This window comes from Citrus clementina, unplaced genomic scaffold (assembly GCF_000493195.1).
Source record: "Citrus clementina cultivar Clemenules unplaced genomic scaffold, Citrus_clementina_v1.0 scaffold_5, whole genome shotgun sequence".
NCBI lineage: Eukaryota > Viridiplantae > Streptophyta > Magnoliopsida > Sapindales > Rutaceae > Citrus > Citrus x clementina.
The window spans coordinates 20,144,987-20,152,259 of record NW_006262201.1 but is presented as its reverse complement, the minus strand read 5'-3'; the positions used below and the strand labels follow the sequence as shown (position 1 = coordinate 20,152,259).

At 33.2% G+C, this 7,273-nt stretch overlaps 1 long non-coding RNA gene across 2 annotated transcripts; it reads left to right on the top strand.

Annotated features, from left to right (window-relative positions):
• The first annotated feature begins 1,939 nt into the window (after nucleotides 1–1,939).
• LOC112098488 lies at nucleotides 1,940–6,140 on the top strand. 2 transcript variants are annotated; one of them, XR_002905580.1, is made up of 4 exons: nucleotides 1,940–2,107; nucleotides 2,445–3,210; nucleotides 3,737–3,870; nucleotides 5,968–6,140. It is a non-coding gene; the product is annotated as an uncharacterized LOC112098488 (long non-coding RNA). The 2 variants fall into 2 exon arrangements; XR_002905579.1 differs by having other exon boundaries at nucleotides 5,739–6,140.
• Nucleotides 6,141–7,273: the final 1,133 nt, after the last annotated feature.

Genomic DNA, 7,273 nt, shown 5'->3' with positions numbered 1-7,273 from the left:
CTTTCTATAGACTAAACTCTAGGTTTGAGTTTCATGCTTTCAGGATGACAGAGTTGAATCATGCTTTTGGAATATTAGAGTTGAGGATCATTGTCTTGACTTTACACTCGCTTGGCATCGTCATTATGCTCTTACTTTTGGGCCTGATCAGAAGATGGTAGGGAATCCTCAACTGTAGCTACATTTATTTTTGAGTTAATGTAATGCAAACTCAACCTAACTGATTGACATCAACTTCCCCAGAAAACATGAATAACATGAATATCTTTTTTTTCCCCTCTTTCGAGAATCATCAAGTTTCATTATCAGTTTATTTTGAATTTGATTTGTCAATTTGCATAAAAACCAAAACGTACACTACTGGATGATGTTAATGGACAAATTGCTATTTACTTTCTAAATTTATTCTTTGGGGATGGTTTTTGTGATATTTGGGAGAGGTTTTTAACAATCTTAGAAAATCTAATAGAGATTATTTACTTTGTGTCAAAAAAAGAAATTGATTAATTTCAATAAATTTAAAAATCATTGCATTCCGCCACTAGAAAAGATTTTATTATGATGAGTAAATTGATGTAAGCCTCTCTTCTCAATTTTCATCATATTTTTTATTTTTGTTCAACAAAAGTAGTAAGAAGATGAGAAAAAGGAGAAAAAAAATCTTTGGCTTTGTTGTTAAATTTATTATCTCCCTCCACTTTGTCGTTTTACTAATCTTTGCCTCTCTTGTTTGGAAGTCCCTCTTAGCCCACTTCCCTAACCTTTCAATTAGATTTTTGGTAAACATTTTCTTTTACCTCCTTGTTGGTTTCTTGAGGAAAGGAGCATGCACTACTGCCCTAGTGATTTACTCATGTATTGGCATTACAATTTTCTCAAGAAACAAATAAGGAGGAGGTAAAAGATTCTCTTTTATCATACTTTAATGGGATAAAGTTCTGGAAAATGGAAGGAGAGAGGTTTCGAAACAACAGATGCATAGGTTAGTGAAACGATAAAGTGAAAATAGATAATAAATTTGATGACAAAGTGGAGGAATTTTCTCATTTTTCTCTCTTTGCTCTATGCTACTGTTGTTAAACAAAAATACAAATTACCGTGAAAATTGAGAGGAGAGATTTATATGCATTTACTCATCTTAACAAAATCCTTACCAGTGAAGGAATCCAATGATTCATAATTTCATCGGAATTAAGCAGTTTTTTTTTAGCACAAAGCAAATAATCTCTATTAAATTTTCTAAAATTATTAAAATTTCTTTTGAATATCACAAAAACCATCCCTAAAAAATTAATTTTGAAAGCAAACAACATTTTGTCTATTGACATTAATCAATAATGTAGTGGTTTTTATACAAATTGATGAAATAAATTCCAAATAGAACGACAATGAAATTTGATAATTCTCGAGAGAAGAAAAAAAAGATCATGAAAATTTCCGACCTTGTAATTTCAAGATATTCAAGCAATCCATACGCCCCCCAGCCCGCTTTCTTTGCTTTTGATTCCAGAGCATTACTTAAGCTCTATGTGTGCTTTCTATTGAGGGTGATTATGGATGGGGCTGATTTAATGAAAGCGAAATTTACATCTCTATCGTAAGATTGTTCAAGTAACAAATGTCTTCTTGTGACAATGTTATAGACGAGAAATAAAACATAATTTCTATTTTAATAACCATAAACAAAAGATAAATTCTAAAAAAAAAAAAAAGAGTGAGATATACAGCACAATCAGAAAAAATAAAACTAAATTCTATGAGAAATATCTTCTGCTGGCTATCAAACCTGGGCTTAAGCCTTTTCTTTATGATTTTTTTTTTTGATATACTTTTCTCTATGATTTTGATCTCAAGCTTATGTATGGGATTTACAAGGCATCCTCTTTTGAGCCGAAAGCTTGTGGCATGGCCTTTATTGCTCAGGTTAAGTTCTATAGTTGCTTATCACTTCTTAAATAAATTTAGCCACATCTTTGTGCTGACAACTTTTGATCGGTTTAATGTCCACGGGGATTGTCTTCCTCTCCCTGAAAGTGTATTCAATAAGGCTATTAAGAAAAATTATGATGAAAAACACAAGTTCAAAATTGAGCTTACTCCCAGACAGGTAGAAATTTTGTATTTCCTTCAGTGGCTTGGTGACCATTTCATCTTACATTCTTGAATTCATAATATTCCAAGCTGTGAACAGAGGAGAAGAATAAAATCTTTTCTTATTTTTAAGTACTCCCAACAGCCGGTACAATAGGGTTAATTTATAGGTCTACACATTCCTAATTTAACTTCCTAATTTTTGAAAATATACAAATTAGTAACAGCTATACAAATCAGACAAATTAGACAATTAATCCTAGAAATCAGGAATGTCAACTAATCTAATCTTTCCATAATTTCTACACAAGCTTCATCCATGAATTTATGATATTTTAAAATTTTCTTTTCAGGTTAGGAAGCTCTCAGAACTTTTCCGACCTGTTGCAGCCCATTCAACTGCATTGCCTATTCTCACTGCTTCCATGCCAAAAGTTTAAGATAGGGAAGTTTATGAACTTGTAAGAGTCAAACTGGGAAATATTTGCTAGAGATCCATATTCTAATGCTAGTTCTAGGAGATATAATGGAATTTCTCCTGAAAGGGTGATCACGCATTGTATATTGAAAGGATCTGCACTAAGAGAGGAAGATCCCCGTGATATATACATTACTGGAAAAGAGTATGCTGCTTCTGGTCTTTAGGGAGAGAGGAAGAACCTGGCTGCTAATTCACACTGATGCTTCTTTAGACAGGTACCAGAGAGGCCATGAAAGAGGGCAACAGCACCTTCTAAGATGCCCAGATTCCATATATGGTGACACCATCACTCTATCCAGGGGACCTATTCCTGCTGATCCTCTGTACTTGACTGAGAGACATTAGCAGGCTTATTATGTGGGTTCCGGACATGAACAGGTATTCAGAGTTTTCCCCTGTAGCTACAGCCTTGGATTCCTACAAGCTACTATGTTGCTTCATCTGTGGACCCATATCTGCCACCTCCAAGGAGAGAAGACATGGCCTCAGGTTCCTACTCTGCTGCTGGATTGAGAGCGACTTAGAGAACTGATCCTTAAGAAGGGGAGAAAATGATGAAAATAATGGGTAAACTATTGTATGCGATACCCCTATGAAATTCCCAAGCTGGAATTGGCAGCTGCATGTGTATCATTAAGGTACTCCTTTTCCGGTCCATCTCTGTCTTACTGATGACTGGTGTTTGAGTGTTTCAACTGTTCATCCTCTGTACCGTTTGTTTCTCCTTTACCAAATTTCTTTCTGTATTTTGAGTCTGAAAGCATAATTGTAGACAGTTTGCCTGCTTTCAAGTATATTTCAAATCTTTCAAACCATTTAGCTTTATCCAGTAACTTATGACTTTATAGAAAGTATTTGTTTCATTGTATCACTGATGGTCAGGCCATAAAATTAGTTGAATGATGGTATCAAGCACTTTGCTAATCCAACTTTCTACAAATGATAGACCTTTTCTAATTCTGTAATAGACCCTTAGTCTGTTTCCATTATTTCATTATCTGTGCTCAATCGGTCGCATATTCATGCGCCAGATATTCACATGGCGGCGCGAGAGTTCCTATGCCACTTTATAGGACCTGCAATTGTCTTCAACAAGCATCTTCTTAAATTATTTTAATTCCTATATTACCATCTTATAGTTTTTACACAAAATCGATTCTGCAGATCTCTCTCTAGCCATAAGTGAACAAGAAACCCTAAAATTTCTGTCATAACCGTCGACCAATGGTGATAGACCTCTTCCAGTGACCGTGCTGCCTCTGAGTAAATCGTTCTGATGTGATTTGACGAACCTGAAGGTAGTATTTAATTTCTTAAGTTTTGATTTTTTTTTAAAATCAGATTTTCCTTCTTGTGGATGATTTTGTTTTAGTTTTGGCATGTTATGGGTGATATGAAGAGTTTGATTGCTAGCTTAATCCTGCTTAGATTTAGATTCAGTATGCTTGTGTTGATTCCTTTCTTTCCTTTGAGATTGAGAAGGTGCTTATGGATGAATTTTGAGATCTGATTTTTGTTCTTTATTTGTGTTGGATTTTGATTTTCTAAAATGAAGAGTTGATTTTAATTGGTATGAAGAAACATCCTTTGACTTCTCTACTTGCAATGCAGTCACTTGACGAATGGAGGTTCTAAGAAAACATAAGCCTAGTCCTCCATTTCTCTCTGTTTTTCTTCTCAACAGGAAGTTTACGGGCAAAAAATTTAATTCACTTGTGCGTTAATTCTGGTTGATTTTATTTTATTTGCCAAGTTATTTGCCTTATTTGTTTCAGCGTCTGAATTGCTCTATTGGATTCTGCTTTCTCGTTGAACTATCTTAAAGGGTGTGATTTGGAGCTTCAATTTATACTTCAAAGCATGGAAAAGTTTCATATTTTTGCGGAGTTATGGTTTTTGTTGGTTAATTCTGGTGAACTCAAAGTTAAGAAGTTAAGATTTGTGTTTGTGTTCAAGGGTGTTTAGTTTGTGTATTAATTTAACGATTTGACTCAGTCGAAGAAATAGATTGACAGGTTTCTAGTTCATTAGTGAGCTCAAGTTCAATTATTTTTTGCTGAATGTTGATTGTTTTCATTTGTTTGTTTGGCTTTTTTAGTATCTGATGAATTAAAGGGCTTGAGTTATTTTTTTATAATATTTAGTTGCTGTGAAACGGAATCCTTGCGAGATATGTTAGTTCTGATCAATGATTATTGCATGTATATGTTTTTTCTCTCTTTCATTATGTTATCATATCACTTCCGAATGTGGATGGAATATGGAATATGATTTTACCCGATCTATTTTGTTTAAGGCAAGATGTATCTCTCTTAATAGGTTTTTTGGCATAAAAGCTGGGAAAAGCCAATCTGTAATTTATCTTATTGGTTATGTGCAGAGCAGAATTTTGCATGCCTTTCTTTTGTCATCATAAATATTGTTACACATGGACTACTTTATGAAGCTTCTGGTTACAATCCCATGGAAAATTTTGCTTTGAAAGTTAGTGCTTGAAGTAAAACTTTTGAATTCGGTATCTAGGTTTTGGCTGTTAGTACTGCCCAGGTCTACTAATGTGCATGGTTCAGGCTAGATTGGTATGCTTTAGATCTGGCTAAGAATCTTCACACAATCGTACAATGTGTGTATTGAGAAACTATCCAAACGTAATGCGAAAATATAAATGGAAACCTGTATAAGAAGTCCATTTATTAGTATATTTTGTGGGGAATTGGTGATTTTTTTGCTTTGCCTAAAGTTACAATCTTGTTGCTTTTGTAAGTAGCAAACACGGTATTGGATGCCTCAACATGCATATTTGAACATCTGGTTCTGGTCTGCATTTTATAATAATAAAACACAATATAGTTTAATAGATAAAGCAGGATTTTAGCTTTATTTTTCCCTTTAAACATTGCATTATCCATTTATCAAGCAGTAGCAAGACATTTTCCACAGAATTCACTTGATGTGTTGGTAAGGATTTTAGGCGAGAAAAGAAGTTTTTTTTGGTGTTGATATTGTTCATTGTGTTTCTTTTTTTTTTTTTGAAACTGATTAAGCATCAGGTTACTGCATTACACAGATATATATACAACTGCTATGACAGCAAGTCATTACACTGATATTTACAATCAGATATATATACATGAGACTTATATTATTACATTTTTATTCTATGAAGTACATGCCCATCCTAAATACCCCTTACGGAGGAGGGATGTCTCTACTCCACTCGCATTTCGCAAGGGAGAAAGACGTTTATAGAAATCTCCACACAATTATGTTTAATTAGAGGAGGTTGAGTCCGTGGGGATTAGAACTATTGCCCTTATAGTCATCCTTAACTTTGAGGGCAATGGTCCACCACTGGGCTACAAGCCCAAGTGGCTGCTCATTGTGTTTCTACATAGAGATGGAGAGTAGAAACTGTGACCCCTACTGAGGCTGTTGGGGACTGTATAAGAGCGAGAGTTATCATCTTCCAGATCTTTGTTGAGGTAGCCAACCGACTGGGCAAAGAGAAGTATTTTTATAGACATTGCAATGATTCACTTAACTATGTTAGTTTTACCATAGGCTACTCGCTGAGAAATCCTTTTTTTTTTTTTAAATTTAGTTTATCAATTTTTTTTTAATATTCAGAACAGTTTATTAATTAATTACATTGATAAGATATTACTAGTTGTGTATATTCACGTACTGTACATAATGAATTTCTCAGTGGAAAAATAATTTACGTCAAATATCTTGTAAAACAAAACAAATGAAAAAAAAAAGATTTAAAGATATAATAAATAAAAATTATTTAAGTATTCAAGTAAGAGGTAAAATGCCAATAAGTTAACAACCCCATTTTTGTCATTGCACATGATCGTTGGAGCCTCACAAAAGCATCCACAGAAGAAGTCTAAGAGGTTGTAAATTTGGATTTGTGAGCCGACATGTCATTTAAATTCTCAATTTGCTGACAAGTCTGTTAATCGTGGATTCGTGATTCGGGAAATTAAATTTGTAGTCGGAGGCAATGCGCAGTACACGGGATCTTAACAGTTTCCGTTAACGATTATTTTCCCGTTCTATCTGGATTATTTTTCTTTTTAAATGAAAAAAAATAAACAAAAATTTTACGGTGTAATAGCATCTAGATCCCCAAAATTTTAATGAAATCACAAGTAATGACATACTTTTTATAATTTTTTTCTGTGTGTCCGTATTTTTTTATCAATGATTTGATTGTCATACTAAAAAAAAATCTTTGAACATCCACTTTCATATCTAAGATACTGAAATATTTGACTTTATCATTAGATTTTAAAGAAGTTTGATGATCGTATGAGTGGTTATTTGTGACAAAAATATATTTTATCAATATTAGTATTACTCGTTTAATAATTGTCCAAGTTTATGTTTAGAGAACTCGATTTGTACTTACATATGTCTAAAATTGACTAGAATTTAAGTAAATAGCTAAAATATGTGTTAAACGAGCAACATGCTTAAGTGCCATTTAACTCGCACAATAATCATGTCAGGTTAGTAATGTGAGTCTTGACGCAATTAATAATGACTGTACATATTTCTACAAAAATATTAATACAGTAACCTAAATTACTATTTCGTGGCAAGTGGTACTGAATAAGGACTATTGTTAAAATATGTATTATAAATTATATCCTTGCATATATTTTTTAAAAACCAAGGGAATTAAATGTTTTA